The sequence below is a fragment of the Piliocolobus tephrosceles genome, chromosome 1 (genome assembly GCF_002776525.5).
Source record: "Piliocolobus tephrosceles isolate RC106 chromosome 1, ASM277652v3, whole genome shotgun sequence".
Taxonomy (NCBI): Eukaryota; Metazoa; Chordata; class Mammalia; order Primates; family Cercopithecidae; genus Piliocolobus; species Piliocolobus tephrosceles.
In genome coordinates, this window is record NC_045434.1 from 180,663,003 (window position 1) to 180,688,584 (window position 25,582).

The window sequence follows — 25,582 nt, forward strand, 5'->3', positions numbered from 1 at the left end:
TTCATTCAAAGATGGTAGAAAGTGTTGAGTCTTGGGTTTCAATTCTGCCCTTCTCTTTTACTTACTGTATGTCTCTGGGAAGGTCACTTGACCACTCTGAACCTCAGTTTCCTCCTCTGCCACCTAGGAAAACAAACAACTGGTCTCTCTTCCCTGAGTTGGTGTGGGATTGTGGGTGAGAAAGTCTAAGCAGACCATTGTGAAACTTCAGGAGGGAGATGCTATTCTTTGTCTTGGTGTGAAGGCACAACTGGAGTCATTCACGGGCTTCTGCTGAGCGCCAGCCAGACTCTCACCTCAACCTGGTCCGGGCCTGGGGGCCACCCTGGCAAAGGAACAGAGCCATCTCACCTGGGCTGGAGCTCATGGCCTCAGGCAAGATTTGGCAGGTGTCCTTAGTGCAGACCAGATGTTTGGCCTGTGTGTGATGACTGGGGAGGGACTCACACCTCCCAGTTTTTTCCATGGTATCAGCACCTTAATGCATCACATCTCACTGACCTGGAGCTGCTCCTGTCACCCATGACCTGTGCATCAGCTCGGAGTCGGAAGCCTCCAGTCTCCATCGTATGTCCCAAAGAGCCAGAAAGGGTAGATGTGGCCAGATATGCAGGAACCTCCTGCATATGTAATCCAAGCCAAGTCTTTGTTCTCTGGTCCTTGGTTTTCTCACCTGGAGAATGGTCTTCTGTGGTGGATGTTTCTGTTCACTTTACTTGGCGGCAATAGTAGGTCAGGAAGGAAACCCCATCTGATTGTTTATTTAGCCCTGGGAATTCCATGTGAAGGCCAGCCCCTTTCTCCCTAAGGGGACCAACCAGCTTTGTCAACTGTTCTCAGAGGAGGATCCCAGGAGCAGTATTCTGGTGAGAGCTGGGAGCATACAGAAGACTTATCTTGAAGCTGCATTTGTAGAATAAGCACACTTTTAACCTAGAGTTTATGTTTGCTCATTTAGAGTGGCTTTGGAAGGTGACAGTGGATAGTGGTGGAAGGAAATGTCAGAGTCCACCCCAAGACACTACTTCAAGCTACTGCAGCAAACCTGGAGAAGAAGATTCATGCTTGAGCTACCCCTCACCTCTCATGACCTTGTGATCCCAAGAGAAACTAACATCTGTATTACCCTCTGAGTTTACAGGCAGATTATGGCATTTGAAGGAAGTTAGGAAAGCCTACTTCCTCTCCATCTCTAAAGCCGAGCTGCTAGTACCTCCAGGCGGGATTAAGCTACTCTGGTGGTCATTCATTCCTTACCATGATCTGGTAAATCAGATTGCTTTCCAGCCTTGACCAGGAGAAACCTATGGGAGTGCTAACCCTAACCCTAACCCTGACCCTGGGCTCTGAGGGCCGTGCTGAGATGTTCCACTGCTACACTAAACTGGTATCTATCTCTTCCCAATTTGCAGTAAAGGACAAAGTTATTACTTATCATTCTCTCAATGTTCTGCTTTTCTCCCATTGGCTTTTCATAAGCTCTGGGCACTTGCTACTGCTTGACTGCTAATGAGTGATCATAGGCAGTAAAATGAAATGTACAAGTAACAAACAAATAATAATGAGGAATATCAAACCAGCCAATTCTATGGAGTTTTGTAGCATATTTTTTATGGTGTGTGTGTGTGTGTGTGTGTGTGTGTGTGTGTGTGTGTGTGTGTATGATTTTATGGTATGGGTGCATTTTCTGCTAGTGGAAATGTTCCCAGTTCTTGTGATGGAGCCAGAAGTTTAGTATTTCATGGAGTTCCCCCAAGAATTCCATGACTTTCCATTACAACAATGGGATAAGGATGGGGACGGTGGCAGGAAAGAGAGGAGCCCCATGGAAGGGATGAGATGACCCAAACTCAGGGCTCATTCCTGAGCCCCCAACCCCCAAGGAAAATCATGTGACTCAAGATCTGGCAGATGTGTCCCTTCCTCTCACTCCTACTGCTAACAGCCTTGTCTTACCTGGATTTCTGTAGCTGCTTCTATCTGCCACCACCATGCCCCCTCTAATCTATTCCCCATAGTGCACCAGGGGAATCTTTCTAGAACAAACCTGGTCATGTCAAACCCCAAATAAAATCTTTTAATGGCTCCCCATGGCCTCTGGGGTTAAATGCTAAATTCCTTTAGAGCAACTTGCAAGGACCCTCAGGATCTCCTACCTGGTCTTACCTCTCTCCATCAAAGCTCTGGACCTTAACCTCTTTCTTCCTAGCTCACACACACATGCATCTCTCTCTGTCTTTCTCTTTCTTCCTGTTTCTCTCACACATACACAGATGCATGTGCATGCACACTCAATATTCAAGTTTCAGTTTAGATGCCATTTCCCAGAAGTCTTCCTTGATTACTTCCTCCACACCTGTGGAAGCCTGTGAATTTGATGTGCTCCTATGCTCCCTGGACTGTCATGCCAGAATGCATCTCACCAACAATTGTCTTTTTGCTAGTCTGTATCCTTGACTAGACTGTGAGTGCCCACAGAATAGAGACTGTCCTGCTGCATTGCACCTGCCACATACAATGGATACTCAATAAATACCTGCTAAAAGTGAAGGGAGGAAAGACAGGCAGAAGGAAGGGAGGGAGGGAGGGGAGGAAGGAGGAAGGAAGGAAGGAAGGAGGGACGGAGGGAGGGAAGAGAAGGGGAGGGGAGAGGAAGGGAAGGAAGGAGGGAGGGAGGGAAGGAAGGAAAGAAGGAAGGAAGGAAGGAAGGAAGGAAGGAAGGAAGGAAGGAAGGAAGGAAGGAAGGAAGGAAGGGCAGCCAAATTTATTTTCCTGATCTCCAGGTCCAGTCAGGGCCAGCCCTGATATATGTGGAAAACTCATATCGATGCAACAAATATTTCACAAGCACCAGCTACATCCCAGGCCTGTGCTGGGAGCTAGAGATGTCAGAGAGTTGAAGGGAGATGGAACAAAGACTGCACTGGAGGGAGGTAAGACAAGCCTGCAGCAGACACAAAGCTGACTGTGGTCCACACTGCAAAGGAGATGCACACCCAGAGTTCCAGGAGCTTGCAGGAGGGAGGAAGAGGACCCTACTAGGGTCAGGTGGGAAGGCAGAGATCCCAGGGGTAGTGGTAGGGGCAGCCTGCTTGGCCAGAGGCCCTTTCAGTTCCTCCCATGGCATGTTTATGGCTGGCTTCATTAGTCTTCAGAGATGATGGAGAGCTGCGTCACTGAGAGTCTGTGTAGCATCACTTCTCTAGGAAAATGTCCATGCCCCTCCCTCTGATGGAGTGGCTCATGCTCACTAGCCTCTGTGCTACCCAGGGCACACCTCTGTTAGGGAAGGCAGCTCTGTGCACCAGTGGGCAGCACCGTGTGGGGTTAGGAGCACAGATTCTGGAGCCACCTGCCTGGGCTCCCATCCCAGCTCTGTTCTGTGAGCAGCAGGGCAGTTGTGAGTCCATGATTCAACCCCTCTGTGCCTCACTTTGCTCCTCTGTACAGTAGAGATGATAATGATCCTTCCTTCATAGTATTAGTATCACTGCAAGTGTTAAGTGAGTTAATAGAGATAAAAACTCAGAACTGTGCCTGGTGCAGAATCCAGATTATATAAATATTTGCTGTTAGCAGTATTGATTAACCTGTGCACCTATACTACATCTGTTGTTCTAGCTTATGAGCTTTTTAAAAATTGCAGTAAGGGTCAGGTGCAGTGTCTCACACCTGTAATCCCAGCACTTTGGGAGGCCGAGGTGGGCATATCACCTGAGGTCGGAAGTTCAAGACCAACCTGACCAATATGATGAAATCCCGTCTCTACTAAAAATACAAAAATTAGTCAAGCATGTTGGCATGCGCCTGTAATCCCAGCTACTCAGGGGGCTGAGACAGGAGAATCGCTTGAACCCAGCAGGTGGAGGTTGCAGTGACCCGAGATTGTGCCATTGCACTCCAGCCTGGGCAAAAAAAGGGGGAAAAACCCCCTCTCAAAAAAAAAAAAAAAAAAAAAAAAAAAAAAAAATTTCAGCAAGAATATTTCACATGAGATCTACCTTTCGACAAATGTTTAAGTATACGATAAAGTATCATTCATTACAGGCAAATGTTGCACAGCAGGTCTCTAGAACTTAGTCAACTTGCTGAACTGAACATTTATACTCGTTGAGCAGCAACTTCCCACTTCCCCTTCCCGCAGCTCCTGGCACCCACTATTCTACTGTCTACTTCTGCGAGTTTGACTATTTTAGACACCACGTCTAAGTGGAATTATGCAGTATCTGTCCTTCTGTGCCTGGCTTATTTCACTTAGCATAATGTCCTCCAGGTTCATCCATACTGTCACATATTGCAGGATTTCCTTCTTTTTTAAGGCTGAATAATATTCAACTGTATATATGTACCACATTTTCTTTATCCATTCATCTGCCAATGGACATTTGGGTTTTTTCCACATCTTGACTGTTGTGGGTAATGCTGTAATGAACATAGGAGTGCAAATATCTCTTCGAGATCTTGTTTTCAATCCTTTTGGATAAATACCCAGCAGTGGGGTTGCTAGATCATATGGTAGTTCTATTTTTAATTTGTTGAAGAACTTCCATACTGTTCCCCATAGTGGCGGCACCATTTTACATTCCTGCCAGCAGTGTACAAGGGTTCTAATTTCTTCTCTTAGGAGCCTCTTGACATCAGAGCCTGACTCTGGTCTCACCTGTAGCTCCCTCAACTCTTCCATAGGGATCACACATAATAGGCTTTGAAAAGGTAGAATAATAATGCAGGATACTCAGTGCTGGAACTGGGTGAGTCAGAGCTGGATGAACATGTTTCTTTCTAGACAGACCCAAAGCTGTTCCCGATGTGTCCAAATGGAATAAACCTGTGAACAAACCATTCTATTTGTTGAATGTCCCAAATGGGGAAAACTATGGGATCTCCCTTCTTCTTTAGCCCCTTGAAGAGTTGCCATCTGGGGCCTGGGAGCGGCCCTGGGGGCCCACTCAGAGGTGGTATCCTGGGATCATCAGGTTTAGCATGCTGATTATGGAATTTCCTGCCTGCTCTGATGACTTTTTGGCATCTGAGACGTAGATGGAGGATGTTTGAGGGGAGACATAGGAAGGGCCAAGTAGCTTGGTAGGGCCACTCAGCTGAAACCAGAACTGGGCCTCTGGAGCTCAGTGTGTGGCTGGACCCCAGCCCCGCTCCACAGTTGGAGTCCTTGTGTACGTGGGAATAAATCACTTCCATCTTAGCTTCTATTCTTGGCCTGTGCAACTTAGGGCAAGAGACAGCCTGGCCTGATGTCCTGGACATGGGGGCCAGGAAGCATCTGGGCTCCCTATCCTAACTCTGCCAGTTTACCAGATATAGGACTCAGGCAAGACACTGAACTTCTCCAAGGCTTGGTAGTTCCCTGTGTTGGTGTTAACATGAGTTGGGAGTCCCACTCGGGCTGCTTTGAGGTTGAGGTGACCCTGAGGAAGGGCTCTGTGTGTCTCCTTCTGGAGCCTGGTCACTGTGTCATCCCTCCCTGTTACTGTGAATTTGCCCCAGAAAGATGGACATCTCAGGAACCCCAAGGTTTTCCAATGAGCCTAAGACTTCATGGTGGGGACAGGGATGTCCCTGAGTGGTGTGGAGCAGCCAACGGCTGCCCACTAGTTAGGAACATCTGCTCTTGGGCAGTCTCCCTCTCCATGTCAGTGACAAATCCATTTAGGAGATGGAGAAATTGAGCCAAGGGAAGGAAAACTCACTAGGGCTCACTAGGGCTGCCTAAAATTGTTTTAGGTAGATGAGTTATTCATATGAATGAAGGAATGACCATTGGTTCAAGGCAAAGGTGAGAACTGAAGGCAAAACAAGTTCTTGCTCCACGTCCCAGTCTGTTTCACTTCCATCTAACCTGTAAGAGGAGCTTCACTGTCATCCTACACCCTAACAGTTTGAGCCTCTGTGCTCTGTGCCTTTGTACTTGATTTTATTTGGTTTTGTGCTTGACTGATGTTTTCGTATACAGCAATAAAGTCTATGGCCAAATCCTCCCCATCCTTCAAAGCTCCTCTCTCTCCTCCTCCAGGAAGTCTTCCAGGGTACCCAGTTGTCCTTTGTGCCGCTCTTGTCTTTAGCTGAAGCAGCACACTCTGAGCCCTCAATTCTAGCTGGCTGGCCTTCATCTCTCACCATATTAAGAATGTGCTTCTTGTTACTCCCATATGGCCACGGGCTGTTGCCCTTCCAACCTCCTGGTGGGTCCTAGTCCATCAAGCCTAGTTTCAGTCCAGCAAAGAGCAAGGGTTAAAACATGTACCTTGACCCCCCCCAGCTAAAATCCACTAGAGCCTTCGTTCTAATGCCTTTGGTCTCAGCTTCTACTGCTCTGGGCTGGGTCAAGGTCTTATTGCTATAATTATAGCACATGCATGTGTGTGTGTGTGTGTGTGTGTGTGTGTGTGTGTGTGTGTTTGTGTGTAAGAGAGAAAGAAAGATACAGAGACAGAGGAGGGAATGGGAAGATGGGAGAGATGGAGAGAGGAGGGGAACAGACTCGTGCTGGTCCACACACACCATGTGTGTGTCTCGAGGTGAGAGTGAAGCAACCCTTATTCCCATCAGCTGACTCGCCTGGGCAGACCCTCTGTGGGATGCCAAGCCCGGTGGCTGGGGCAGGTGCACTGTTCCCATCCCAGCAAGGTTCAATCTCTGTCATCTAACACTTCATACCAGTGTTAATGAAGTTTCACTAATAATTACCAGCACAACAGCGAGCGTTGGAGGCATTTGCCACGCTAAGCGCTTTACGTGGATTATCTTAATTCTCACCACACCCATTTGAGGTAGATGCCATCTTAGTGCCATTTTACAGATGAGGAAACTGAGGTTTAGAAAGATTCCGTGACATAGCAAGCGTGGGGTACAGACCCACAGCCAGTCTGTCTGGCCCAAGCCTATATTCATCCTCATTGCCCACAATCACCTCACTGCCCCAGAAGCCCAGACTCCTTGGCAAAGGCCCTGGTTCCACCAGTGGCCGCCCTGTGTGGGACATTCAGTGCACCAGACCTTGGTTCCTCCCCTCGTTAAAATGGGCTGGATGCCACCGAAGGGCCCTGCCAATTTCCCATATGAAAAAGCCGTGCTTGGGGGATTCCGAATCCTTGGATGCTGAGATACCGTCATTTTGATTCTGGAATTTCCAGATTCTGGCCACAGATTCTAGGGTCCTGGAATCCCATGATCCCCATAATCTCTGATCTCCACTAGAATGCAGGCTCCAGGGGGACATGTGCTTCCATCCATGGGTACCCTGCTGTGTGCTAGGGCCCAGTACAGTCAGAGCCTGGTGTGGGCTAGGTGCTCAGCCAATGTTTGTTGACTGAATGACTGACTCACCCTCCCCTACAGTCAATGTCCATCCTCTGGCCAAGGCCCATGCCTGAAATGTGCCCAGTGGCCCATACATGGTGGGCGAGCCCTGAACAAACAGGCAGAAAACTTCCCTTGGGTCCTGCTTGGCCATTGATCTGCAGCATGGTTCCAAGCAAGTCACCTCACCTGCCTGAGCCTCTCTTTTCCCAAAAGCACTAGACAAGGAGTCAGAGAAACACACCAGATTTATTCCTGCCTCAGGGCCTTTGCATGTACCACCCCATCCCCCTGCCTGAAATCCTTGTGCCCCTGCTCCCTCACTTCATTCAGGCCTTTGCTCAGATGTCACCCCTAGAACCTCACCTCCTTAGAGAAGCCTTCCCTGATCACCTCAACTCGAGCACCTTCTCTGGTCACTTTCTCAAGTTGTCTGTATTTTCTTTCATAGGACTCATCACCTGACAACATTTCTTTGTTTGAATGTTGTCTGTTTCCCCTATTAGAATTTAAGTTCTAAGAGGACAGGAGTTTTTTCTGGTCTGATTCACCACCTAGAATAGTGCCTGACACATAGTAGGTACTCAACAAATATTGATTGGAGGGAAGAAGGGAAAGAGTGTGGGAAAATGCAAGCTCTGTGGGATCCTCCTCTGCCCAAGTTCTGGTCCCCATATGCTGAGCCACTTGGGCAGCTCTCTCCTGACTCACCCTGAACTCCCACGAGACCCAGAACCTTCCCCAGGTACCACTCTGTGTGCCTTCACCACAGGAAACCAAGGTCACAACTGCGTGCCCTCAGAGCAGGGCACAGGGCAACTGGCTCTCCCAAAAAGAGGAGATTGCCAGGCCAAGGCCTGGGCAGAGCTGGCTGTGTGCTTTTGAAGCAAGAGCAGCTGCTGAGTAAACATACTCATCTTTCACGACGTGTGTGCAGCTTGAGGCCTGCTTTCTGTTGCTGGCACTCAGATAGCCGGGGGAGAAGGAGAGTCATGCCTGAGAGTGACAGAGAAGAGGAAGGCAGTGGTGTCTGATGCAGCCTGGCTTCTAACCAGCTTTGTTCACATCTCCCTTTCCTGCCCCAGCCCCTCTGAGCTCCCCGTGGCTTGTCACTGCCTGCAGGAGGATGCAGCCTCTCAGCTGGAATTCAGGGCACTCCGTGACCCAGCCCTGCCTGGATCTCCAACCTGCTTTCTCCCAGCAGGGTCCAGGGACTGTTTCCCAGTGCACCATGACCTGTCCCGTCCCCAGGCTTTGCTTGAACCTTGCTGTCTGTCCAGAGGGCCCTCCCACTGCTCCTCCTACAAGAAGCCCTTTGTGACCACACCCACCCATGAGATCTCACCCTCATCTGGGCCCCCCAGCTCTCCTGGACTCTTCCACTTCTAGGGGATGCTCAGGAATCTAGATGTAGCTCCTTCTGTCCATGTGGGTGCCCTCAGCCTGTGGGAAGTGCTGGTAGGTGGTGATGGCGGGAGAGCTTGGGTGGAACAGCAAACTCTATCCATCCTGTGATGATAAACGAGGTAATGGACATGGCCACACCTTGTAAGCTGTAAAGCACTGTCCTACCTTGGCCCAGCCCCCTTATCTCTGGCCTGGACTCTTGCCCAGCATCCCCATGGGCCTCCCTGCCTCCAGTTCACCCAGCACAGCCAGCCTCCCTACCGAGCCTTGCCCAGCTCTGATCGTTTCTCTTCTCCTCCCTGCCTGCCTTGCTGGTAGGTTCTGGCCTCAGAGGCTAAGACCTGCCCTCGGCAAGCCCTGCTTGTGCTCCTTGCACCCCGGCCTTTGCTCCTTTCCTCCACATGGAGTGTGCTTCTGTCACCCTGCCGTTCTCCTGCTTCTAGGCCTGCCTCAAATTCTTCCTTCAGAGTTCTCTGCCCACTCTAGGCGTGATCGGTCGCTCGGGTCTGTGATGGCACCTCTCACTGTGTCTCATTCCCCGTGTATATGTGCAAGTTCCTCTGGGCCTGGCATGGAGAAATGATAAGGTGAAGGTTTCTCCTGGCAGACAGGGCTGCCTGCTGAGGATATTCTAGGCAGGCCTGGTGTTTGATACACTTCAGTTTATTGAAGCCCAACCATAGTCCTGAGAGTCACTCTCATTTTCCCTATGGTAGCACCAAGATGCTGAGGGCCTGGCTTGAGGTCACATGGCAGCATGCAGCAGAGCTTGCCTGGGGGCTCCAGTCTGATTTCAAAACTCTCCTTCATATTATGTGACCATGACAGAGAAAAAAATACCAGGCCTCTTTCCTATCCTTGGATGTCAGTAAACTGCCTTGGGGATTTTGTCTTTTTGCCACCCAGTTCTTCCCATAGTTCCCATGGGTGCTGCCATCACAGCCCTGATAAACAGCTGGCTGGTATGTGAGGACCCACAGTCCCCATCCATCTTCCTACCCTCCCCAGGCTTGCTGTGGGTCCCCTTCCAGGTCGCCTGGGCCGAGGCTGAAGACCTAGGCTGGACCTAGCGTGTCTCTCCAGGATGCGTCAGGGAGTAGGGCAGCCCCATGCCCAGATCTGCCAAGCTGCCTCCCATCCCTGACATCCAGGCTGCGGATCAATAAATCTGTCTCCTGCTCTTCTCTCCTGACCATCTGTTTTCCCTGGTGGTCCCCAGGGAGTCTGCCAGCCTGGCTGAAAGCTCCCAGGTCGGAGAGAAGAAGCTATTTGGGGGCCATCTGTTTGAGAGGTGCCTCCGGCTGGGGTTCCACAGCTGAAGGAAGCAGCCCAGGCAGTGGGGGGCTGCCAGGAGGGGACAGCAGTTAGAGAGCTGAGAGCCTCCTTTATCTTTAGGCTCAGGGCCAGGGTGTGCCAGCTCCCCTGACGCCAGCAGACCAGTGAGATGCCAGGCCTGGCTGCATCTTGGACATGTCGCTGGGGCAGATGGTGCTAGAGGGAGTGGGGGAGACAGTCTGAACCTCACCACCTCCCCCCCGAAAACTCCTTTTAAAACACATACATACACACCCTTAAAATTGGGTTGCCAATGACAACCTGGCATATCATCTTCTTTTTATATTATTCTTAGCCCCTCTGTTACCATAGCAACCGAACAATGCTTTTAAATATAGCAGTTAATTTTTTCAGCTTCAGCAACAAAGTTCTGGTGCTGTCCAGAAGGCCAGTGGCTGGTTTCTGTCCCAGGGGCCAAGCCCTTCAGACTCATCTCTCCCCACATCAGCCCCAGAGTGTGAGCTGGGGTCTGGTGTCCTGAAGCCAGCGGGGACCCTCTGTGTTCGCTGACCTGGCTACCCTCTAAAGTCAAGGTATAGTAGAAAGAACCCGTGTTCTGGAATCAGCAAACCTGGGTCCAGATCCCATCCCCTCATCCCCCTGCTGTCCTTGAAACCTTTGCTTTTCCTCTTGGAGCATTAATTTCTTTATCCAGTCATTAGAGACGACAATATCTGCCTCATAGATTTCAGTGAGTCTTAAATGAGCTAAAGGAGGCGAAGGTGGCATGGTACCCATGGGAAACACTCAATAAATGCGTCTTTGCCTCTTTTCCTTTCTTTATCCCGTCCTCCACTTCTTCTCCTCCTTTCTCCCTTTCCGTCCCCGCCTCCCTCTCTCTTTTGCTTTTTTCCCATCCCTTGCTCCCCACTGCCTTGAATTATTGATGTTAAATTCCCAGCCAGTAACATCAGAGGGTTAAAATCCATAACCAGCCTTCTTCCAGCCTCCCCTCGGATCACCCTCCCTCCCTGAGCTGGTGAGCTCATCGGAGTCATAAATCATACATCAGGGCTTGAGAACCCAGGCCCCTGCAGTCCAGCTGCTGAGCAGCCCTGGGCAGGAGGCAGCCTTCTGGAAGGGCTGGCAGGCTCTGAAGCCATGAGAGAGGAGGCACCATTATCGGGAGCTTCTCTTGGAAGGGGGGCTGACAGCCTGTGGCCCACTGACCAGCAGCATTGTTTTGGGGTGCAGTCAGCTCCCCGCCACCCTCCCACCATCATCCTGCAGCTCTCTCCAGCCGCTCCCCCAGGCTTGCTCATCACCCCCTCATTTCCCTGCATTCCAGAGCTCAGCGTGGCAGGTCTTAAAACAATAGAAAGCAAAGTTTCTAATGCTCAGAAGCAGTCAACACATGGCACGGGCTGCCCAGCAGGTAGTGAGTTCCCTGTCACTGGAGAGTTCAAGTAGAGGCTGAACATCCAGGGGGCTGGATGTTGTGGGAAGAACTGTAGTACCAGGTTACAAATTTAATAGACTCTTGTCTCCAAAATCAATAGACTCTTGATTCCATAATGGAAATAATAATGTTAAAATCACCATATGATTTTTCAGAACCTTGGGGCATTGGGTGATTGTCCTCATTTACATAAAAAGTTAACTTGCCCAAGGTCATTTAGCTGATAAAGAGGCTGACTGGGAATCCAGAGCTCTACATGCCCCATTATTCTCCAAGTTAAACTTTCCTGGCTGGAAGCTGCGTGGAAGAACATTTATTGAGCAGTCACACACTGCGTGTGACTCTCTGTGCTGAGCCCCAGGCAGGAGGCTCAGGGACTTGCAGAAGCCAGAGACTGCTCTCTGAGCGTTGGCAGTCCTATTCAGGGACAAAGAGCAGACCCAGAAAGAGAAAACAAGTGCTCTCAGGGCAGTGGGAGTGCAGAAGAGGGAGTGATACTCTGGGCTGGGGCTCGGATGGGGGGTGGGAGGACACGGCAGAAGGGGAAAGTGTCTGCCTACCAAGCCTGCTGCGGGCCACAGGCTCCTGGGGGCCTTTTATGTCTTACATTATTTAATCCTCCCAGGGGCTCTGTGAGAATGGCCCAGCATCCAGTTTTGACAAACGCTTTGCTGAACTTGTCAAGGTCATACATCTCAGAAGTGGAAGGACCACATGTGTCTGACACCAAGACTTCCACATCAGTGGGACGTGGCAGAGGGAAGGACAAGCCTGCCCCGCTGTGTCAGGAGACCAAGGATCTCCTGTCAGGCTCCACCGCCTGAGGCCAGCATGGGCAACTAGCCAGGAAGGAGGTGATGGCTGAAAAGGCCTGGTGGCTTTGGCCTCCAGCCTGGGAAGGCACCAGCTTGTTGCTTCCCCCCAGGGAAGATGGAGGGAGCAACAGTGGCTATGAAGGGAGGGGCTGCCAGGCCATGCAGGGAACCAGCTCTGGCCTGTGATATAAGAGACCTGGGACAGGCTGTGGCTCTGTTTCTGGTTTTCTGAGACCCCTGAGGCAGGTCAGCTCAGGACGCTGGTTTCCCTCCTCACTCAGAAGAGCAGAGCTTTCAGTGTCCTACGCATCTCATGTGCTAAAGTTAATTTGTCACTGTTAGCATCGGCCCTGACCATCTGCCTAAACCATCGGCCAGCCGCAGGCGCCCACTATCCCCTTACCCTGCTTTGCTTTCTTTTTCGGCACTTACACACCCTGACATTACATTCTCTACCTCTTCATTTATGCTACTGCCTTTCTCTGCCAGGAGACTGGAAACCCCACAGAGGCAGGGCCTGGCCTTAGTCCAAGGCTGTGTCTCTAGCACCTGAGCAGCGCCTGGCATGCACAAGCAGCGGGCACATCTTTACGGAATGAATGGTTCGTGTGACTAGGGCGGCATGCCTCCTTCGTATCACCACAGCCCTGTTCCTGCTTCTCCTGCCACTTGTCGCAGGGCACTGTAACTGTGTGTGTCGAATCTGTCTCTGCTTCACGCAGTGAGATGCTGAGGCAGAGCACGGAGCACAGCCTGGAGCAGGTGCTTGATGAGTACTTGTTGAAGCAGTAGAATAAAGTGCTCGCCTCCCCGGACCTCAGTTTCCCCATTTGTACACTGAGAGAGTAATCACCCTAGAGGCTTGTTAACTCTCCTCCCTCAGTGACATTCTGAGATTAGCGACCTGCCGGCTGGTGTTTCTGCACCTGCACCTTGGTGTGTTTGCTGCCCTGTTTGCCACCCCAATGCATGTCCTGACCTCCAAGGTTGGTCACCGCCCAGAGCCTGCCTTCCCTTTGATGAGCAATTAAAACCCCAGAATAGCCCATTGTTTAGAGTCAGGTGCCTGGACCCTGTATTTATCTCCAGTGTGCCGAGTGTGCTCGGGCCCCTGCCAGCCACGTGGTGCGCATCATTGGAACCACTCGGGCCGCTCAACACAGAGAGCCTGTCTCTGGCATCGGGAGACAGCCAGCTCCAAGGGGCAGCAAGAAGGATGAGGAAAAAGCATAAAAGGGAACCAGCTTTTACCAAGAGCCGGGCATTTGACAAATGCTTTTCATACGTCCTCACAAAGGCTATGCAGGATTGGTGTTATCAACCCCATTTTATTGCTGGGAAGTCTAAGGCTCAAAGAGGTCACCTTCCCATGGGACTTCCTCAAGCCTGCAGAGCTTCTAAGGGACAAGGATCTGAACACAGGACTGTCTGGCCCCAAAAACCCAAGCTTTTTCACTGCGCTCCTTAGTGTCAGCTGGGTGGTGGTGATGGTTGGCCACTATCAGCCCAGAAAGCTATACCTCAGCAACTGCCAGTGAGCGAGCTAGAGAGGGAACCAGCAGACCCCGTGGATGCTGTCGTGGGCTCTGCATTTGCAAATCACCAGCCTTGATTTCTGGCCTCTTCCTGGCCTCCCCATACCCTCTGCCTGTTCTTCTGGGTCCTGTCAAATCTTACCTCCTCTCTGAAGGAGATATCACGGCCAGCCATAGGCCTGGGGCTACCAAGTGAGAGAAGCCAGGAACTTGTGGTCAATCATGTGCAAAGGGAAAGGGGGCACTAGAAGGCCAGCCCAGTGGGTGGCAGTGGGGACTGCAGTCTAGGCCTGCAACAGAGCGGAGAGTCCAGAGAAAAGGGCCGACTCAAGGACGTCTTCCAGGCACTAGCACTTACCAGCCAAGTGACCTTCAGCAAGCTGGTTGATTTCTCTGGTCTTCAGCTTCCTTATCTGTAAAATGAGAGTAGCGATGGTGACTACATGCTAAAGCCCTCTCTGGGGAGTCAGTAAAGTAATCCATGTCAAATTCTTAGCTGAGAACCTGGCCGGAAGCAGGTTCTTAAGAAGCTATGATCAGCTGCCATCCTGTGGTGACCACTGCTGCACAGCCACAGGAACTGGGGAGTCAGGCTTGGGGTATGAGGCCACGCACGGCAGGGCAGAGCACCAGTGCCCAGGAATAAGGTGGGTGCTTGGCCTTGGGAATGGGACAGGCACATAGTTTCCAGGCACAGGACACAATATTAGGGCAGGGAAGCCTGGGTGGGGGCTCTTTAGATGCCCCTCATTGTGAGAGGGAGGACTGGACTGAGAGCAAGGGGTAGGACTTCGCTGGCCGGTTGGCGCGGGGGACCAGCCATTGGAAGAGAAGAGATGGGGCAGAAGAGAGTCAGACCCTCACGGAGGGCTTAGAGTTAGAGCCATTCCATAAGGCTCTGAAGAATTCATTGACCATTTTACATGTGCTTGTCTTTTTGAAGCAGAGCCATGGGATGTCAGAGCTGGTGCGACCTTAGAGATGGTGTTGGCTGCCCTGGGTCACGCAGCAGGATGACAGAACACCCTTGCTCTTCTCTGTGCTTCTGTTTTCCTTTTGGTCACATGAAGAGGGTACACTTTTAGAATCTTTCCAGCCCTGAAAATGACCCCAAGGGACTATTTTCGGGTTTTGCTCATGCTAGGAGAGGGGAGATGGGAGCTCTGAAAAGGCAGAGTGCGCAGATGAGAAATGCAGCAGGAGGAATTGACCAATCCCCTGGCTGATGCATGAAGAATGGGATGGAGGGCAGAGTGTTGGTCCAGCTGTTACCACCTTGAACTTGAGTAGAGCTCTCTTCAGGCATTAGGGTTGCTTGCATGTTGACTCAGATTGGCACAGCTGGAAACTGCCCTAGGGCTTTCTCAGCTCCTGGTGGAAGTGGGTTCTTAACCAAAAGTCCCTACCTCCCCCTGCCTGACTCCAGACACGTCCCTCCAAAGTGCCTATTCATCACCTGAGCTGAACCTGGCTAAAGCCAGCAGAATCTTAGTTCCCAGTGGGCCAGCAGAGGCTGCCATTGGCCCGATTGCCCTGAACTCTGCATCTGGCATTCCTATGGATGGCGGTGGAGGGCGGGGGTTACTGAGCTGCACCCTCGCCTAAACTTTGCCATGTCAATGACTCGGCATAACTGGATTTGCCACTTTCTGCCTCAATTTCCTGGCCTAAGTCCCCAATTATCTGCAAAGCCAGAGCCCCACATGAACTCCAGTCCTCAGTGAGCCCCTGACTGGTGATCACCATTCCACCCAAACCCCACTTGGGGCTGGGTTCTGTTCTCCATGTCCTCAAGCTACAGGCTGGGTTCCTGCCCTAAACAAGGAAGATTGTCAGGAAATGACACTGCCTTTCTTCTGGTCTCAGAGATGGCTACTGCCTGGAGGCTACCTCTGTCCTACCTGTGAATAGCCTTGCTCGGACCCACCAGAGGCCTGCCCCACTCACTGGATGCTACTTTCTCTGGGCTTCCACCTGACATGACCCAGATGCAGCTATCCTAGCCTGCTGCTGGGGTGCCCATTCCCAGGTTCAAAGCTCTGGTTGGGTATTAGGAGGCTTTGGGTTGCAGGTAACAGAAAGCTAACTACAAGGGGCTTACACAATAGGAGTTTGACTCCAGAAGGTGGAGGTGGGGATGGTTCAAAAGCTGAAAAACCTACAGCCCAGACATCCAGGATCCAGGCACATTCCAGCTTCCCCCTTGGCCAGCCTCACCTCCATAGCTGCAGTGTCATCACCCAAGGCCATGGGTGGCTGGCACAGTCCAGGGCCATATGCCACATGGTGGTGGAAGGTGCAGAAGAGGAACATCTTCCCCAGATTCTCTTTTTATTAGCAAAGAAATTCTTTCCCAGAACCCCTGAGAAAGGCTTCCCTTAACTCGAAAATGGAAGCAATTGACCCCGCTGGCCAAAACTGAGTCATATGAGCCAGTCACTGGAAAATGGAATGGAGTTTCATTCAGTTCTGAGCTCACCCCAAGAAAAGCAGCCTCCGACAGCAGAGAAGACATGGGGGTGACGTGGCTACTGGGTTGCTTCTAGTACTTAACTGGAAGTTTTCTTATTTGCAGTTTTGGTGCCAGAGCTCCTGGTCATAGCCCTTCGTGCCAAAGGAAACAATTTGACTTACTCCTCTCGGAATCCATTAGGGCTCTTCAGTGTAAGCAACATACGCTGACTTGAGATAACTTAAGCAAAGAGAGAATATATCAGAAGGATAATGAGAATATTACAGAATTGACAGGAAGGCTGAAGAAGCAGACTCAGAAAAGGATCCAGGGCCCCTCCAGGGACCAGAAAACAGAAGCTAATCAGAAGTGGTCTTGTCATGGCCACAGAGATGGAAGAATGAGCTCGCAGAGTCGGGGCCTGGTAAAGAGCATCTGAGATGCCTGGCTCAGGCTCATGCCCTCCCCTTGGTTGTGAGAAAGCAGGAAGCCCTGATTCACTGTCTACAACACCAGGAGAACTGATTTCCCCGAATTAAATCAGAATGCTATTGCCAAAGTGGGGAAAGGGGTGCTGAGTGGGCAAAAGTCAACAAATGCCCACCACAGTAGCACATGGTGCTTGACCCAGAGACACAGTAGAGATTGCCTGGCATGCCTTCCCATGTGGAGGTAAACAGTGCACAATCTCAACGGCATGGGGCTGGCCACTCAGAGCGGGAGGCACATGAGCACTCTCTCAGGTCCCCACAAAGGTAGTCCCTCCCTAATGTCACCCTGATAGGGTAGAGGATTCTATCGAATCCTTCTAGAGGCTCCCTGTGCACTCACCTGGGGGATGGCCCCTCCTGGCATCTCCCAGTCACTCTAGAAATTCTAACAAGTCTTCTGTTCATCAGCTACAGGAAACTGGTTTCAGCCCCAGAACATCCCTGAATCTTTCTTCAAGGCTGCGTGAATTGAAGGTGAAACCCCAGGCTTACTGACCCCGACAGGCCAGGGTTCGGCTTGGCCAGGTCTATTGCTGCAGATAGCAAACCATTATGAGCATATATTCATTAGGGCAGGTAAGGTGCTAAGCACTTGGCATGCAGTAAATCATTTTAGTCTTCCAGCAACTCTATCATATATGGCTATCATTTTCCTTTTCTACAGATGAGGAAACTGAGGTTTAGAAAGAGTCAGTAACTTTCTCAGAGTCACAGCTAATAAGTAGAAGAGCAGGATTCAAGTCTGACCCCAGATCCCCCTGTTAGTGACTTCACTGTACCATCTGCACCCCGCTCCCAATAGGCTTCTTGTTCTTCCCTCTTGGAATGAAAATGGATCCAAGACCTTGGCTCACATATTTGTCCTCTAGGTGTATCCACCCACCAGAGACCCTCCTCACCTGTCCTAGTACCAGGACTTGAGCCTCAGCCTTGGCCCTTTAAGAGCCTTTGAAACTGCTCCAGAACTGCCATCTGAGAGAGGGTAAGTCCTTTCTTGCCCCACCCAAGGCCCTCCATGGAAGCATAATCATAAGTTGCACTTTTTAATTTTCACAACGAAATCTTGTCATTGCCCTCGTGGTAGTTCTGATTTCTAGAGGACATGGCTCTGCCTTCTGTGGGTAGCAGAGTATCCTTTGCTTCTCCTGCCAGTGCCCTCGACTTGGCAAAAGACCAGGGATGCAGCAGGTGCCCTGGGGATGGTCTAATATAGCAGTTAACCAGCTGGGCTCCAAGAAGCCCCAGAGGTCCTGCAGAACCCCTTCAAGGGGCAGCCCCAGGGGAGCTGAGGGGAACAGACTGAAATATATCCAGCTCAGCTTCCACCAGAGCACCCTGTCTTTATCTGTCTTACACACTGATCTGCAATTTAAGAGTTATTTTCTAAGAAAAGATTCTCTGGCTAAAATTCACTGGTCAGCTAGGTACATTGATGCTTTTTTCTACACGATTCTGCAATATTTTCCTTGAACTGAGCTCCTATGTCACCCTGGCCACTAAGAGAATTGCCTTTACAGAACCATACAGCTTAACATTCTTTCTTTGACATTGTTAGAGAACCAATAACCAGGACTTGCTGTCTCTGTGGGCAACACCTCAGCACATCTGCAGAACAGTAGAGAAAGTTGTCCATTGTGTTGCTCAGAAACTCCTTGAAACAAAGACCCTGGTGACTAATTCCTCTCCAAAATCTGGGCCAGGAGAGTTTGACTTTCCTAGCTTCCTGGTCCCCTCCTACTGCCAGACAATTAAAACTCATCTTTCCTCTTTACTGTGGCCACTAATATGTCCAGAGCATATTCAGCTAGGCATCTCTCTTTTTAAAATACATGTATTCCAGCCTGGCACGGTGGCCCATGCCTGTAATCCCAGCACTTTGGAAGGTGGAGGTGGGAGGATCACCTGAGGTCAGGAGTTCAAGGCCAGCCTGGCCAACATGCTGAAACCCCTCCTCTACTAAAAATACAAAAATTAGCCAGGTGTGGTGGCGTACACCTGTAATCCCAGCTACTAGGGAGGCTGAGGCAGGAAAATTTCTTGAACTGGGAGGTGGAGGTTGTAGTAAGCTGAGATCGCACTTCAGCTTGGGCAATAGAGTGAGACTCCATCTCAAAAAAAAAATAAGTAAATAAATAAAAATAAAACACATGTATTCGGACACAACAATAAGAACAATAAACACCGGGGATCCTAAAAGGGGACAGGGAGGAAAGGGGGAAAGGGTTGAAAAACTACCTGTAGTGTACTATGTTCACTACTTGGGCAATGAGATCATTTGAAGCCCAAACCTCAGTATCACAAAATATACCCATGTAACAAACTTGCACATGTACCCTGATTTGTCCTGTAGGCTGTCAACCTCTGATACAGCTGTACCCTAGTTTTCAACAGTAGGTTCACCCTTTCCATGTGTTTGCATGGTTGTGTCCCAATAAAACTTTATTTACAAAAACAGGCTAGCAATTGGATTTGTCCTACAGGCTGTCAACCCCTGATACAGCTGTACCCTAGTTTTCAGTGGTGTGTTAGCCCTTTCCTTGTGTTAGCACTTAGTTTGTTGTCGGTATTCAATGTCTCAGTATTAGAAGTAAGACCGCATGGAACTTGCTTAGAATTTTTTTCTTAGACTGTCTTCCTGGGAATTGGGATGACGACGCCCAGAAGTGTGGATATTTGTGAGGCAAAGTTCTTGATGCACACTCTGACGCTGCCTTTCAAACGCACTCTGTCTGTTTTCACTACCAGCAGTGATGTGAGAGCACCCATTTCCTCACACCCTGTGAGCGCCAGACAGTGTTCTTCAAAACATTTGCTTCCAGCACCCCCTGCTCCTTTACATCTGCTTTTGCTTTTGTCCAGTGTTTTGAGCCTCGGTCTGCACTTTTATTCCTTAATCTTCCTCACATCCTTTTTGGAAGTAGGTAAGATACAAGCAAACAAGTTTCTGGGTTTTATAGGTCTGTCATGCTGGGGTCAAATTCAGGGAGTGGAAGGAGCCAGGGAGAGGCAGAGTCCTGAAGATCCAGTGTGGACGGCACAGGCTGGTAGGGCTGACAGCTGTCCTTCTCTGCTGGACGGAGAACACCCTCTGCCAGGGGTACTGAGGGAACTTCCAGAGGCTGCATCATTATGGGCCAGGCCAGGGTGGGGAGATGAGAGCATCTTGGAGAGAAGGAAACAACATGGTGGGAAGGGAAGAAAGTGAGTTTTGGCATCAGATGGGCATAGGCGTCCATCCAGGCTGCATGAGTGAGCCTGGACACGTTCTCTTGCCTCTTTGAATTGCCCATTTTGTCATCTGTAAAGGGCATTAAAAAGGTCAACTGCACAGAATTGTCATGAGGGTTCAATGTGATCCTTTATACCAGAACCTCACACAGTGCCTGGGCACGTAGAAGGACTTGACGTGTCTTTGTTAAATTGAATTACCTTGCATACTAGTATCTTAGGAGCAGTGGGAAATTGATAATATGAATATTTTTAAAAAGAGTCTATGAATCCAGTGCCCGCCACATGGTAGGCTCTAAAATAGTAATTGATGGATGAATGAATGCATGGAACTTTGAAGTCAAACAACTCCAGCTTTGTCATTTATTAGTTCTATGGTCTTCACAATGCCTTTCCCTCTGTATGGTTCAGCTTCCTTTTCTGCAAAATGGGTCTGATGAACAAGGATATTGACATGTGCTCACATATAAGGAAACAGACATGGGCAGCTGAATGGTTTGCCCAGGGTCTCATGGCTGGTGTGTGGCAAGATTCAAGTGCTCACCACAGGCTCATTGTGAAGTCTAAACAAGGCAAAGAATTCGCTTCTGGCTCAATGGATGTTAACTCCTTCCCATAGGCAGGACAAGCTGCCAGCCTTGGGATCTTAGTGGGGGAAACAGACTAAAGGAAGGGTCTGTAGCCACCACAGGGACTGGGACTGACTCAGAGGCAGCTGCATGCAGGCTGCTAGTTGCTGGCACTGGCGCTTGCAAGGAACTCTTCTAAGCTGATTCTCTGGAGACCACCTTTCCCAGGAGCCCATTTCCTAAGCAGCTGTCTCGCCTCCACAGAGCCCAGTTCATGCTGAAGCCAAATAGAGAATTTGCCTTTTCATAGCAGCCTTTTGGCCTAGAAGGTGGAGCCTGGGCTGTACAAATGAGTCCACCCCTGGTGAAGGCCCCCAAAGCCCCTGACAGGGAGAGAGCCGTAGAAGCAATGCTTAGCACAGAATGAGTTGGCCCATAGGATGAGCTGCTGTTGATCCTATAAGCTCATTGTTCCTGTGGCTGTGGACTGGGCCCAGGTGCAGGAAGCTTCACCTCCTGCATATGACATTTAATCCACCCAACATCCCTTCAAGGTAGGTGTGAGTATTCCTGTTTTACAGATGAGGATACTGAGGCAAGTACAGGAGGTAAGTATACAACCAGTGAGTGACAGAGCAAGAGTGAGGACTTGAATTTGAGTGTCTGACTCTAAAACCTGTGTTTCTAACCATGAGTCACATTTACTGCCAGTTGGTGGACAGGCCTTTGAATCCTGAAATCACGAATCTCCTCCCGCCTGGATCTGTGAGCAAGGAACTGGGGGACTCCAGTTTCTTTGGGGCCAGAGCTTCAGCTATTCTTTTGCCTTGCCTAATAATACTTAAGCATAGATATTTAATAATACTTAAAGCATAGATATTTACTTCTTTGCAGAAAGTATTTTATCCATTCAACAATCCAATAAATGTTTATTAGGGATTTTTTATGTGCTGGGTCTTATGCTAGGTGCTGGAGATACATCACGAATAATAATTACAACTAACCCTTAACTATGCACCAGGCACTGTTGTAGGCATTGTACATGGATTAGATCACTTAATCCTCACAACAACCCTATAGATAGCTATTATCCTTTCTTTATCGAGGAAGAAATTGAAGCACAGAGATGTTAAGTAATTTGCCCAAGGTCCCACAGCTATTAAGTATCGGAATCAGGATTCGGACGCATGCAGCCTGGGATCAGAGTTCATACATTTACCTGCCCCCACACTGTTGGGGCTCTCATTGTCTCTGCCCTCTGGAACTTAGAGTCTTTCTTTGCCAACAGTCATGTTAAAATAACACACACAAAAATTTAATTCAGTTTTGTTTGCTGAGAAGCAAACTGGACAATGAGAATCAAGAATGAATGATCCTGGATTTGTAAAGTGCTTGACATCAACAGGGCCAACAGGAAGGAGTCAAGATCATGAGCAGAACCTTGGTCCATTTCCCACTGTGGCCTTGACAGCTGAATGTCCTTTGTCAAGCCTTGTCACCTCTCTGGGCCTTCATCTATTTACAGAATGGATTGTCAGTAATGTACCTATTCCATCTTCTTACCAAAATTTTCATGGAGACTAAATGAGGTGGCAGATGGAAACAAGATTTCACAACAGGAAAAAGCACTGGGCAAGGGTTTGTTATTCAAAGTGAAAATTGGGTGTCAGTGTGATGAATAAGTGAATGAATGAATGAATGAATGGTCCTAGGAGTCCTGCAGCTTGGCTCCATGGGTGACAAAGAGCTCCCTTCAGGACATCTGTTGGGGTTTTTCAGGGACCTAACAAGGCTCTTTACCCTTGACCATGCCCCTTGAGTTATTTTGCACTTGATTTGTGTGAACCTCCAAAACTGTTTTAGCAAACATTTATTAATGTCTGCTGGGAGACCGGCCTTGTGCTAGACTCTGCGGGGAGACAGAAATGAATTTTCAATGGACTATGCCCCTGGGGGCTCACAGGCCAGGAGGAGAAATTGTATTAATAATAATGGTAATAATAATAACAATAACATGAACAATAATAACCTGTAATATCTGAGCATTTTCTACATGACAGATGTTGTATTGAGGTTTTATGTACATCAGTTCATTTAGTCATTACAATTCAATGAATTACTAAAAATACAGCTCCCGTTTTACATATGGAGAAACAAATTCAGAGAGGTTAAATAACTTACCTAAGTTCACACAACTCCAAAATTGCAGAGCTGGGCATGAACCAAAGAAAGAAAATGTGGATACAAATAACTCTATTATAAGGTATTATAAATGTGGATACAAATAACTCTATTATAAGGTATTATAAATGTGGATACAAATAACTCTATTATAAGGTAGAAACTGCTGTATACCCTAGTAGAGGGACAAGGAAAGGCTTCTGAAGGTTCAGGAAGAGAAGGAAAGCAAGATGGTGGTGGTGGTGCTACTGCTGTTGTTGATAGTAATGACGTTGATGTTGATGGGGATGATGATAATCCTTGGGTGCCCATTTGTTAAGCTTCTGCTTTGTGCCAGGCTCTTACCTGGGTGCTTTCTACTATCTCATTTACCCCTCATAACAACTTTCCAATGTCAGTTGCATCTGCATCTTGCTCTTGAGGACTCAGAGCTGGAGGAAGACCAGATGGCCTCCCTAAGGGCACACATCCAGTGTTACCTGGGCTTAAGCTTAAGTGTACCTCACTGCAGAGCTGCAGCTCCTTCCTGAACCAGGATCCCTAACCTTTGAACCAGCGGGCTGGGCATCTCAGAGATGCTCCATAAATGTCTGTTGAATGAATGAATATTGAATGAATGGATCCCCAAGGGCTCAAAGCCTTAAGCCCAGAAGACATAAATAACATGTCTCAAATGAGTATGTGTCCAACTGTAATTTAAACATATGTAGTGGTGCTATAATTACTAAAATACAAGTTAATTGCAAAGCATTAGTTCATTGTAACTTTTGTATTGTTTATTTTCTCAATGAGAAGATAATAGGTATACAGTTACCATCGGGAGGAGTTTGGAGAAATACTTTCATACAAAGAGAGATCCTTGTGCCGAAAATGGTAGGAACATTCTGCCATCCTGCATGGCTTAACCAAAGTGCTTTGCCCAGCACCTGGCACAGAGGTCACTTGAAGAAGGGAGGCAACCCACCAGCCTGTGGCATTTGTCCTGGGTCTACACCCACCTTTCTTACTGGATCTAGGCTGTTACACTCAGAGACTTCATCTCTATGAGGACCTGAAGCCAGCATCTAACAACCTTCCCAAATGGCTGTTGAATGCTTGCATGAATGAATGAATAATGAAAGCAAGAATGAGTGAATGACAATGAACAGCGCTTAGGGAACCCACAAAGGGTGTTTTCCCCGATGAGTGTTTGAAAGTGGGAGTTCCTCCAGCCTCAGGCCTGAACACAGGACCAGCATAACTGTGGGGTTCCCAGGGGCAGACAACTTGTGACTTTCAGCTCTGTACTGGGATTTTGAGACTGTGGTTTCATCCCCAGGGACCTGATCTTGACCTTGTCATAACCATGTTGGAGAAGGGGTGGTGGCTGGGGCCTTGCTTTCAGCAAGGCTGTGCTCTCCATTTTTGGATGCATTTTTCAAACTCAGAAGAAAGTTGACAGATGGCGGTGGCATAATATTCTCACTTTCTCTACTTCCCACAGGCCTCCCTCCAACACAGCTCTCCAAGCTCTAGAAATCTCTGACACATCTCGACCATGAGACCACGGCTGGCATTTGGCAGGTGAGCCCTCCCCATCCCTCATCACACCACAGGACACAAGGCAATTTCACATAGCCCAAAGGCCACTGGGCTGTGTTTTGAGGCCAAGAGGTAGACAGGAATGACCTTAGCCTCAGGCAGGAGAATGGAGCCCCACATGCTACCGAGACTTCAGGAAAAAGCCACCCAAATGTCCCAAGTTCTGCAGCTGGCATTTCTGCAAATGGCAGCATATGGTGATGGGAGAGTCCTGGGCCGGGAGCCAGGGGAAATGCTTCTGACCCCAGGCCTGCCTTTATTGCTCAGGAAAATCTCATGCAAGTGCCTCCTTTCTGGGTCTCTGTTCCCTTGTCTGCAAAGTGAGGGAGTGGGACTCGGTGGACCCAGCAGGGCTCAGGCCAAGGCCATGGGCTCTGGGGAGGACAGTAGGGCTGACACTGCAGCTGTGTACCACATCCTTAGAACTCAGTCTTCTGTTTGATTGTTCCATGGACTTTACAGCCACAGAGATCCTGGACTGGGCTGTGTGTTCACCATATATGTGTATGTATGCATTTTGGGGAGGGGCCTGTATTCCTCCTAGTAAACACTGCTGGAAGTCAAACTCAGATGCAATCACCAGCCCCATGCCTGCCCTCTTATGACCTCGTCATCAGGACATCATTTATTGCCTGTTGTGCTCTATCCTCTGTGCTGGGCACTGAGGCACAGAGATGAACAAATACATGGCATTGTCCTCAAGAAGCTTCTGCTCCAGTGGAGGAGATCGACGTGCAAATAGCCACAGAACAGCAAAACCTGTGAAGGCAGGGGGGCTCTATTCTTTCAGGGTTTGGTTGTAGGGGTAGTTCAAGGAAGACCATTTGAAGGTGACACTTGAACTGGACTTTAAAGGATGAATAGAAGTTCAGCAGGTGAAAAATGGAAGAAGAGCATTCTAAGCCGAAGGAACAGCAAGTGGAGCAGTGGAGTCGTTGGGATGCAGGGCCCAAGAGGAGGAGGGTGGGAGTGAGGCCAAGAGAGCAGCAGGACTCTGAAAGTCACCCAGGAGCTTGGACTGGGTCCTACACAAGCAGGGAAGGGAGACAGTCAGCCCTGTGGTTCTGAGAGAGGCCCTTAGCAGGGTGTGGGAGGGAGGGGAGGAAGGTGGTGGGGAGGCTGAGATGAGAGGAGGTGCACATGTCAGAACCTACAGAACATCAACAGGGGCCCAGGGCAGAACACCCTGTGCTGAAGTGTCTGTGACCTCGGCTCTCACAGACTCCAGCATCCCTCTGCATCCTTTCAGGTCCCTGGGGCCCCATCCTGAGT

At 49.4% G+C, this 25,582-nt stretch overlaps 1 protein-coding gene across 1 annotated transcript in view; it reads left to right on the forward strand.

Annotated features, from left to right (window-relative positions):
- Positions 1-25,582, forward strand: part of HIVEP3 (HIVEP zinc finger 3) — a 413,652-nt gene that overhangs the window by 192,689 nt on the left and 195,381 nt on the right. The window contains exon 3 of the mRNA XM_023221309.3: positions 24,213-24,292. The gene's annotated coding sequence lies outside the window, so the exon portion shown is untranslated. The remainder of the gene's footprint in view (positions 1-24,212; positions 24,293-25,582) is intronic.